The 11,573-nt window shown below is 43.3% G+C and overlaps 1 pseudogene; it reads left to right on the top strand.

Moving 5' to 3' along the window:
* The first annotated feature begins 807 nt into the window (after nt 1–807).
* Nucleotides 808–2,366, top strand: LOC121471675 (annotated as a pseudogene).
* Nucleotides 2,367–11,573: the final 9,207 nt, after the last annotated feature.

The raw sequence follows: 11,573 nt of genomic DNA, 5'->3' as shown, positions 1-11,573 counted from the left end.
TGACGGGATGAGCACTGGGTGTTATTCTGTATGTTGGCAAATTGAACACCAATAAAAAATAACTTTATTATTAAAAAAATAAAATAAAACTAATGAGGAGCTTCTCTGTCTCCATTAGAGCCTGATTTGATTTCAGGTGTCTTTGATATTTTTAAAAATATTAGATTAGAATAGGAGATTAGTAGAAGAGGTAGTCTTCCTCTTGGCATTGTCTTTTCTTGGGACACTAAAACCACTCAATCCTTTCACTCTGGTCACCCTGCTAACCTTTCCCCCTCACCTGCTCAAGGGGAAACTTGGCATAGCAGGCATCATTTCATACTGAAGATACACCCTAATCAATTTAGTGCTTTGTTGATTCATATCCATTCATTCTTCCAAGAGTATTTACTTTTCCACTCCTGTATGCCAGGCACTATGCTAAGTAAGACTGAGCAAAACCAGAGGCTTCCTGTACAGTTTGTGAGCTACTGTCCAGGGGTGGGGGGCCTGCATCAATTAATTGACTACACATTTGTAAAACTACACCCTCAGTGTTTGCTACAAAGGAGAGGTGCCTGCTGCTAGCAATGCCTATGAATAGGAACTTTGACCCTGCCACTGGGGTCTATGATACCGATGGATGGCATGAGCCCTGAGAGAGGAACGGAGGGCTGGAAGCCAGGCCCATGACCTGACCACATGTTTATTTGGGCAACACCAGAGAGGCTCTCTAGCTATAAGTAGCCCTGGGCTCCCCAGGCTGCTATGTTCAGCTGCTAATTGCTCACCATTCGCTAAAGCTGAAAACTCAAAGCAAAATAAACCATGAGGCTGTCCCTGAGTGTCCTGCTGGTCACTCTGGCTCTTTGCTGCTATGAGGGTGAGTATCACTACTCATCAGGCAGGCACCAGCCCTGGTGAGTACCATTCTCTGAGCTAGGTGAACCTAAGTGGCTTTTCTCTTTTTTCCTCTGCTTGTAAACTAGCCCCCCACCCCAGTCCCAACCTCAGCGCTCATTTCATCAGTTCCCAACACCCTAGAAGTTCTATAACAAAATGTTGCAGGCAATTTTCAAGAGCTTCCACTGAAACTTCTCTCCTTATCTGTGAGCTGTGTTTCAGAAGCAGAGGGCTTAAGATTTAGGTCTGAATCATGGCTCTCATTTGCCAGTGCTTTGAACTTGAACAAAATGCTTGATCTCTCCAAGTCTCTCCTCGTCGTTGGGTCTGACAGATACCACAAGAATAGCTGCAGCAATGGATGAGATAAAGTCTGTCAAGGGTCTGACTTTGGCCATCAAGCTGATATCTACTGTTCCCAGACGTTCCCCTTTCCAGAGTTTTCCAGGTCCCAGTGTAGTCCACAGCTTTTAAACTCAGGGATTCAGGCTCATAAAATGTTACAACTGGAAGGGCTTGGGGAGAGTTCTCACTTTCAGAAGAGCCTGTGTTCTCTTAGTCTCTGATAATAAATCTTCAAGGGGGCTCTGGGAGTAAGAAGTACTCGCTACATCTAGTACTGAGTAGATCTCACTGTATCCACCAATCTTCCTGGTTTTCTAGGAGCACTGCCAGTATTTTGTGATAGAACAAGTACACTCAGAGGGATGGGATTTCTGTTTATATAGATAAATTCCGGCCATCCATTCCACAATATTTTTGCATATCTTCTTACCCATGATACTAACCCAGTCTTCTTTGTCCTTCTATTTCATATGACTTCCTAAACATCCCCCTCTTTCCCTCTGTTGAGCAGACAGGAGGGTCTTGGAAAGGAGGGGACATGCTTTAACAAGAATAAAAACTGAATTGGGGATCAGTAAGCCTGTATCCTAGTCCTGGCTCTGTGCTCACTCCAAGATATAAGGAAGTCACAGTTTACTGTCCCACATTGTCACTGGCACTCTTAAGGAATAAGATCCTAGAACCTCTTGGGTTCCTGTCTAGTTCTGACTTCGGGGAGCCACGGGAAAATGTGATTTTCCTTACATTGATTGTATTTCTTTTTCTTCACCAGCCAATGCGATCGTATGTCCATCCCTTGCAAAGGATGACTGCCTTCCTCTTTGAACATGAAGCTACATACAAGCCTAAACTTCAGCTTGCATATAACCCACCTGAAGCAGCCCTTAATGCCAAGTTGCAAGTGAAGAGCTGCACAGATAAGATACCCATTGGGCAAAGAAAGCTAATTGCGGGCGTATTGGTAATTCATTCTTTCTCTGTTCATAGAGACTTCTGCTCAGCTGAGCAGCCAGGAAGGCAGTCAGGGTGCTGCTCTGTCGGGAGCACAAGAGGCGGGGGCACCTGTCTCCCTGCTGGCCCCTGACAGGGTGAGAGCTGGCCACAGGGTGGATGACATTACACCTGAGGAGCTACACTGAGGCTGCACAGAACATCTGGGCACCTTCCTTCTTCTCAGGTCACTTTCCTGGGTGCTAGGTTACCCATAGTGAACTGGGGAGGAGGAAAACTAGGGCCCCAAGGAGTGATGTTGAATGATAAATAAACAAATAAATGAATAAATAAGGTTGAAATGCTAAATTTTCTCTTCTGTATATTTTATCAAGCACACATACACACATGCACACACACACACACACACACACACGCAGACTCCTTAGGCTACAGTTCTCTGTGGCAGCAGAAAAATAACTAAATGGGAGCATGACCTGGGTTCAGTCTACACTGGACATACTCCCCCAGAGTTGTCAACACCTCAAACTCAAATTACATCTGGTGTCAACTCATTGTTTGATTTGCCTCCTAGATTTTTCTTTGTTGACATATGCCTAATTTTCTAGAAACTCCAGCTCAAACTCACAACTGTGTTCAACCAGTCACAAAGGATGAGGTGTATGCAGAGTCTTTTGAATTTGTCTCTCGGGTCTCTAATTGTTCCCCTGGACACAGATTAACACTCTCTGCCCAGGGACTTCCCCTCCAATGGCTTCTCTCTCCATCCATGTTACTCCTTATGAAAAGTCAACACTCTGAACACAAAGCTCAGCTTTTCTCATGGCTTATTTCAAGCCAACCTTCAAAGGCTCCTCATTTCCTAGGATATGAAGTCCAGTGTCTCCACTCTGAAGTCAGTATATTCAGGCCTGTTATAACGAGCAAAACCTCACATTGCTTCAACATTGAGACTTCTCCTTTCTTTCACTCCTTTGCTACTACTTTTTCTCTTCTGGCTACTAACCATAATTTCACACAGAGTTAGGGCCTAAAATGAGGTGAGAGAAGAGATAAGAAAGTTCTTAACTGACTCACATTCCTTTACATTTAGTGTGGATTCTGGGCCAGGCAGCTCTTTCTCATGTGGATCCTTTCATGGGTCTTCAAAAAGCCCCGATTACCAAGATCACTTTATCTCCTCATAGCTTTAAAACATTCAAAGTAAAACAAACGGCTCCGGAAAAATTAAAAATATGACTGCTGGAAACACGAGTTGGAATACAAAGCAAAATCATGGAACAAAAGTGGCATATGTGCATTGGAAAAGATAAAGAACACATTTATGAGAGAGAACAAAAGCATGTTAAAGCATCAATCCATTACCCACGTAATAGGAAGATTCCAGAATCAGACAGACCATGGTGGGAAGAAAGTCATCAAAGAAATACCTCAAGAAAATTTCCTAGAAATGAAGAATACGATATTGCATATCCTCCTCACTCCTCACACCAAAACACATTGCTGTGATTCTTTTGAACATCGCTCAGAAGAAAGGTGTTTCTTTCAGAAGGAAACACTAGGTCATAACCAAGATGGGGAACAAAAATTGAGTCAACACAAGACTAAAAGACATGAAAGTTAGATTAAAAATTCAGAGGCTTCAACCTCTAGTTACATATGAATAGAGTTCTATATGAAGTCAACTATCACTTAAGCATGAAGATAAATGGGGATTTTGGTAGTGCAAATCTTCAAAAGCTTTACCTCCAGTGAACTCATCCTCAGAAGCTTTGGGGTGATGGGCTTTACCAAAAAAAAAAAAAAAAGTAATAGATGAGGAACGATAAGGTGATGGAATCCAGTCAATGCAGGATATAACACAGGTTTTTATGAATGAATCAGTGGAGAACAGTTTTAAACAATATTGAGATCACAACAAAACCAGGAGACACAGCGAAAGAAGCAGTAGAATACTATGAAGCAATTCGGTGGAGTAAGAATTGAGACAGCTTCAGTGCTTCTCATTGGAAACAGTTTGTAATAGTTTCCTTTTTCAACAATGCTTCTTTCTATATCACTATTTTAAAAAGAAAAATTTAAGGGGTGCATGGCTGTCTTAGTCAGAAGACTATTTGCGACACTAGATCTCGAGATCCAGAAGTCGAGCCCTGCGTGGGGGTATAGAGATTACTAAAAATAAAGAAACTTAACAAAAATAAAATGAAATGAAAATTTTTGAAAAGTGCAAGAAGTCGTTAGAAACGAAAAGGAAGGACTAGATAGAAGAGGAGGGGCAAGAACAAATGGTCAGGGAAACATTTGGCCAAAATTATGTTAGGATGTGGCAAAGTATCTCAGGACAACTTGGAATCTATACTGCAACAAACTTAGGAGCAACCTATGTATTTATTGGAAGAAGTAATGATTTTCCTTAAGGAATTAATTATCGTGTCAAATGACAGGACATAAGAGACATGAAAAAGACATCAATATACGCCTGAGAATGAGATTCTACCACGGAATTCAAAAGCCAAAAGACATTCAACCAAGAACAAAGCCGTATGAGCTGGACACTCTCTGAAGGAAGACTACGGGAGGAGGAGATGACTGAATTGGATTTTGAAGGACAAAGAGGATGTGGATGACAGAATGGAGAGGCCACGGCCCTCCGTGAGCAAGAACAAGTTGAGCTCTGTGCACCAGATGACTCAGATGCCCACACTCTTGCCAACATCTATCTGCACAGCGAGTGGGGCTCCACTCACACCGTCCACTTAGCGGGAGGCTACCTGGAACTACCGATCTTTTGCCACAAGGGCCAATGTATTTACTTATTTCTCCAGCAGTGGGGTTCTCAACCAAGGCTTTATTGACATTTGACAAAGAATAAGTCCTTTTTGAGGAAATATCATGGGCATGGCAGATTGTTTACGAGCAGCCCTGGTCTCTATCCACTTGATACCATTAGCATACCAACCATTCTGTGAGGACACCCAAAACATCTCCATCATTGACGAGCCCCCGCAGGTATGGATGGAAGGAGAGAGTCATGAACTTCAGTAGAAGTAGTTCTCTGAGTAGTTCTCAGAGTGCAAATACTTTATTATATCAGTTCTCCCAATTAGCCTTTCTAATGCCCCCTGTGAATCCCCTGTGAGGTTCACAACTGTGCATGCCCACGGGTAGCAAGAAAAGCTGGGCACGAACTGGAGGGAAAATTACTAACTCAACACAGAAGATAATGGTGTAGATATCTAATGACCCATATGAAATGTCACATGTCAATGGGGATTAAACACCTAAACACATATTTCTTGGCAATGTCACACATTGTGTAAAGTTCAGGGTTTTGGTGAATGAGCCAAGGAGAATTCACTGGAGCTGACCTTGATCCTGGCTTGGCTTCCAAATCCGATTTGCAGCCCCAAGTCATCAGATGGATCCAGGATAGATTAGATCAAAGTCACATTGGCCCAAGGTCATGGTCATTTCTGTGGAACAGGGAGACTGAGGTGGCCTGTCCATGCATGGCACAGGCTCCCACTTCCTCCGGTCCTCACCAGCCCTCTCCCAATTCTGACACCAAAGTCTTCATTCAGGAACAGAAAAAAGGTGGTGTTAGCACCATAATGACAGGCTGGGGACTGCTTCCAGTTTGGTTTTGATCCCTGACCTCACGAAAGATTCAAATTTAAATGTGTTTCTCTTACTAATAGACCCAATAATAAAACGTGTAATATAATCAGTGAAATCTTTGGACAAATACAAAATCTGTCCTGAAGAGCAGTTTCACAGCAATTAATTAAAAACCCACTGTAACCCTGTCATCAACACAAGGACCAGAGATACACAGGCACTACAGGCACTACCTTGTAGGAGCATAACAGGGAGGAAGGACCATGGGGTCAGGATCCTGGAGATGTCAGGACGGAGCTGCACACAGTGTCTTGAAAGGGACATCCATGGATTCTCTGGTCAGGAAAAGGCGCGAGAAGAGGGCTGTGTTTCATGTGCCACTGGGAAAGGATAAGGAGTTTCACCTCAGTGCGATTGAGGCAAGGACCGGGCATAAGGAATCCACAGGGAGCCAAGGCCTCAGCAGAAAACTCAGGGGCCTCCATAGTGATCACCCTGGAGTCCACATAGGGCAGTGTGAGTCCAGATCACGAGAATCCATTTGAGCCATAAGGTGAAAGTCCATAGGGGTCATCTAAGGAGGTCAATAGTGTTGAGAGCTGTTTCTCTGCCAGGACACCAGGCTCCTTGCCCTGGCTGCCACCCAGAGGGGGGGCTGTTGATCCACCCGCTTGACTTCTTTTGTGCCATTGTCTGCATCTGGAGAGAAATGATATGCTCACCTTATGGGCAGGTGTTGGGGAAGAGGACGTGACCTCCAGGTGAACCATGAGCTGGACCCAGGCAATGGGAGGCTCCTCACCCACCACCCCTGTCCTTGGAATGTAGTGCTCCACTCCCAGAAGCTGTCCCAAGACAATGTCTTGAGACAGTGATGTGCTGTTGAGACCACTTGAATTGAGTATGTGATCAAACTCACTTAAGGCTCCTCTGGAAACTTTCTGACTCTGGCAGGAGGGTTTAGAAATCTACTCATCCGTGGCTACCCAGGGCAACACTCTAATGTAACTTTACTTGCTCATTAAACCTGCCACATACCAACCCAGAGTGGCCTGCCTTTTCTTCAGTCTCTCCCTACCCTCTGTGGACAGGGGTGCCTTCAGATTACACCTGGGAAGTTGCAGAGGAGGTTCCCAACTAAGGGAGGCTGCCCACATATCTCAGTTTTCTCGGGAGAATCCTGCTTCCTGCTGCTCCCCTGGCCTGCCATCCATTTTGTGACCACTTTCACACTCTAGACTACTTACTTTGGAATAAGAGATATGATCATCATCCTATGCTTTGGGTTTTCTTTCCTTTTTTTTTTTTTTCTTTGCATCAAATTAAAGGAGGTTTGCTTCAGTGCCGTGGGTCCAGTGAGTGCATTATTCTTGTTTGGCATTTGTGTTTTATTGAATTTCGAAAACAGGTAAACACTCATTGCTGGGGAGCTTTGGAAAGATTAAAAAGCCAACAGTTTGTGGAATATGTTTGACAGAGAGTTTCTATGTAAATTAAATCTCAATAAATCTCTTGCAAAAAGAAGTCAGAGCAATATCAAGTAAGCATGGATCCAAATTTAGTGCTTCATATTCAAACACGGGACTTTTACCTCAGGTGTGAACATGGCCTTCTCTGGATTTTTCACAGAATATAATGTTGAAGCAAATTTCCAGTGGTCTCTGATGGTCCAGTAGTCCTTCTGGGTTTAGCATAAGACCTTCTCAATTTTATAATATTATTCACTAGCAGGTGACGCACACACAGTGCCGGCTATGTGCCAACACTGTACTGAGGACTTATGACGATCCCAGGGTACAAGGTGACGCAGCTGTGAAATCTCCACAGCAGGCTTGGCCCATGGCAACTAGTGAGCCTGGTCTAGGAACACTCTAGATACTGTGAACAACCATCTCACTGCCTTCAAGATGTCTTCAAAGCCAGAGTCTCTCCTAAGCTTGCTGGCCTGGGTAAGTCCCTCTGTCCCCAAGACCTAGACTTTGGCAGGATCTTAATGAGGAAGACGTTCACTTTGATAGAACATGCCTGAGGTTAATGTCCCAACAGCTCTGCAGGTGAGGGCAGAACTGGTTTTAAACAATGAGTGAAAAAACATGTGGGATGTCTTGTCCCTCATACTGCAAAGCTGATCCATATTAGTAACTTACAATTTAAAAGCACTTAAAAATCATCTAAATTTCAAAATAACTCCTTCAAGGGCTTTTGTACCAACGCATGAATCACTGAGAAAAGATGGCTCTCACTACGGTTTTTACTTATAGGCAGTATGGCAAGGCCCCAAATGACCATAATATCAGTGTGAGTAGATCTCAGGTCTTGCGTAAGACTGAGGACAGGCCAAATAGAACTCCCTCTTGCCGAATACCTTCTCTCTCTCCCGTGACACAGGGTCTTCAGGGTAAAATATGGACCTGTACAAACTCACCTGTATATCATGGTTTGCAATGATAGGGGAACAGTAATGTTCTACAAACACGGAAACTGAGGCCTCCATGCCCCTAGTTTCTTAGCATCGTTGGGAACCTGACTTAAGGCTCCTTTCGGGAGGAGGAAACATCAGGCTAGCTGCACATGCAATCTAAACTTTTGGTTTCTTCTGTTTCTCCTGGTCAACACTGGCTTGCCAATGAGTCCTTTGTGAGCTGAGTTCACTGTGTTCGTTCACGTGGAATGATCATCATCTTCAGCGGAGAAAACGTGAGGGGAAAAAAGAAATACTCTTTATTGTGGACACCATGTACATGACGTGAGGTATTATTTTATTGTGTTTTGTTTTGCTTTATTTCTTTTTTATTTTACTTTATTTTATTTGTGTTCTGACACAGGGAACTGTGTCCCAGCAGGTAACACAGCAATTCCAAAACACCCAGGGTGACTGCCCATTAAGACTTAGCCAAAAAGTCTCTCCTTTCATCACTGAAGACCTTCATTTGACTTTGGAATGGATATTGGCAGCAATGATCACCCGGGGAACGTACGCACATGGGAACATCAACCTTCCTTCCTATTTCTAGCCTCTCCCTAAATTAGCATTGTTGTTGGCAACTTAGGCTCCAGCTGAATAATGGGAGGAAATAATCCAATATTCAAATAATCCAAACACAAATACTGTATTCACGAGTAATTAACTCATCTCTCTGGCTCTCTCATCAATTTCCCTTTCGTTTTGTTACCTTGAGCCAACTTTCTTTCTCATGTTCCTATTGCCCTCAGGCTGTCCCTGCTTCAACTGATGTGGTTTTTCTAATTTCTACAGTATGAGGACGTCCTGTGTCTCTCTTGACACCAAGAGGCACACTGTGTTTGCTTTCCTTATCTTGCCAAATACCAAGTGCTGCAGAGCCTCCGTGTGTGCTGTTCTCTCTTCCTAGAACACTCTTTCCCAGATCTTCCTCTTGATATCATTGTCCACTCATCCAGGCTTAAAGTCCCCCTTCCCGTAGCCAGACTGGACCTCTGTCCCGGACACTGCCCCTCAGTGTTGTTCTGTACAGCCATCACTTTCTGTGTCTCATTCAGTTATGGGCTTGTTTGTTGCTTCCCTTGTAGATGTAAGCTCCACAGGGCCAAAGTCCTGGCCGAACCACTGAATCTGGGCCACAGAGCACAGGCCCCCGTGATGGGGAAAGCCCATGGTTACCTTTTGTCAGTCTGTCATGGATGGATGGAAGGATGGATGGATGCATGCATGGACGGATGGACGGATGAAAGGATGGATGAACCTTCCATTTATTCGTGATTACCCTTTTGAAGCCCTAGATAAGCTCTTTACAGAATGTCTGTCAACTTGCAAAATCAGGCATGATATTATTCCTGCTCATTTTAGAAATGAGGAAAGGGAAGCTGGAAATGAAACGACCAGCAGTTTCACTTGCCCAAGGACACTTCGTGATTAGGTGTCCGTCCAAGGTTTAAATCCATATCTGCTCGACCACACCTCTTCACGGGCCCACCACTCAGCACTGCCTCTGCTGAGCAACCAACCTCTTGCTCTACTGCTGCACATCATCCTTTGAATGTGTGGCGGAAAAATCCTCAAGAGCTAAAAAATATTTATAGATTTGTAATAGTCTGAATTTATGAAATCGATTTAATTAGATGAGATATTCTTGTCAAAAGAGGCTTTCACCAAACATGAGACCTAGTAGTTCCCAAATGACAAGTCCTTACTAAAGTGACTGAGGGGGAGGGAAGTCTGACCTCCAGAGGATGTTTGTGGTATTGCATTGAGCCCAGACGTTTGTAAGCCAGCAGGAGCAGAAAGAAACATGGGATGGGAAGCTTTATGGACCTTGAAGAAGGAGGAGGGTAACATTGACATTTTCACAACATTAATTCTGCCAATCCATGAGCATGGAATATTTTTCCATCTATTTGTGTCTTCCTCAATTTCTTTCAGAAGTGTTCTATCGTTTTTAGGGTATAGATCCTTTACCTCTTTGGTTAGGTTTATTCCTAGGTGTCTTATGCTTTTGGGTGCAATTGTAACTGGGATTGACTCCTTCATTTCTCTTTCTTCAGTCTCATTGTTAGTGTATAGAAATGCCACTGACTTCTGGGCATTGGTTTTGTATCCTGCCACACTGCCGAATTGCTGTATGAGTTCTAGCAATCTTGGGGTGGAGGCTTTTGGGTTTTCTGTGTACAGTATCACGTCATCGGCGAAGAGGGAGAGTTTGACTTCTTCTTTGCCAATTTGAATGCCTGTAATGTCTTTTTGTTGCCTGATTGCTGAGGTGAGGACTTCCAGTACTATGTTGAATAGCAGTGGTGAGAATGGACATCCCTGTCTAGTTCCTGATCTTAGGGGAAAGGCTCCCAGTGTTTCCCCATTAAGAATTACATTTGCTGTGGGTTTTTCGTAGATGGCTTTTCAGATGTTGAGTAATGTTTCCTCTATCCCTACACTCTAAAGAGTTTTGATCAGGAACGGATGCTGTATTTTGTCAAATGTTTTCTCTGCATCTATTCAGAGGATCATATGGTTCTTGGTTTTTCTCTTGCTGATACGATGAATCACATTGATTGTTTTACGAGTGTGAACCAGCCTTGTGTCCCTGGAATAAATCCTACTTGGTCATGGTGAATAATTTTCTTTTTTTTTTTTAATAATTTTCTTAATGTACTCTTGTATCCTATTGGCTAGTACCTTGTTGAGAATTTTTGCATCCATGTTCATCAGGGATATTGGTCTATAATTCTCCTTTTTGGTGGAGTCCTTGGCTGGCTTTGGAATTAAGGTGATGCTGGCCTCATAGAACGAATTTGGAAGTATTCCATCTCTTTCTATCTTTCCAAACAGCTTTAGTAGAATAGGTATGGTTTCTTCTTTAAACGTTCGATAGAATTGCCCAGGGAAGCCATCTGGCCCTAGACTTTTGTGTCTTGGGAGGTTTTTGATGACTGCTTCAATTTCCTCCCTGGATATTGGCCTGTTCTGGTTTTCTATTCACACCCCGATGTTTTTAACAGCAATGTCCACAATAGCCAAACTGTGGAAGGAGCCTCAGTGTCCGTCGAAAGATGAATGGATAAAGGAGATGTGGTTTATGTATACAATGGAATTTTACTCAGCCATTAGAAATGACAAATACAAAAAGAAAGAAAGAAGGAAAGAAAGAAAGAAAGACAGACAGAAGAAAGAAAGAAAGAAAGAAAGAAAGAAAGAAAGAAAGAAAGAAAGAAATGACAAATACCCACCATTTGCTTCAACGTGGATGGAACTGGAGGGTATTATGCTGAGTGAAGTAAGTCAATCGGAGAAGGACAAACGTTAT

This window comes from Vulpes lagopus, chromosome 11, assembly GCF_018345385.1.
Source record: "Vulpes lagopus strain Blue_001 chromosome 11, ASM1834538v1, whole genome shotgun sequence".
Lineage (NCBI taxonomy): Eukaryota > Metazoa > Chordata > Mammalia > Carnivora > Canidae > Vulpes > Vulpes lagopus.
Note: the sequence above shows the minus strand (reverse complement) of the source record. Positions and strands in the feature narration are given on the sequence as shown.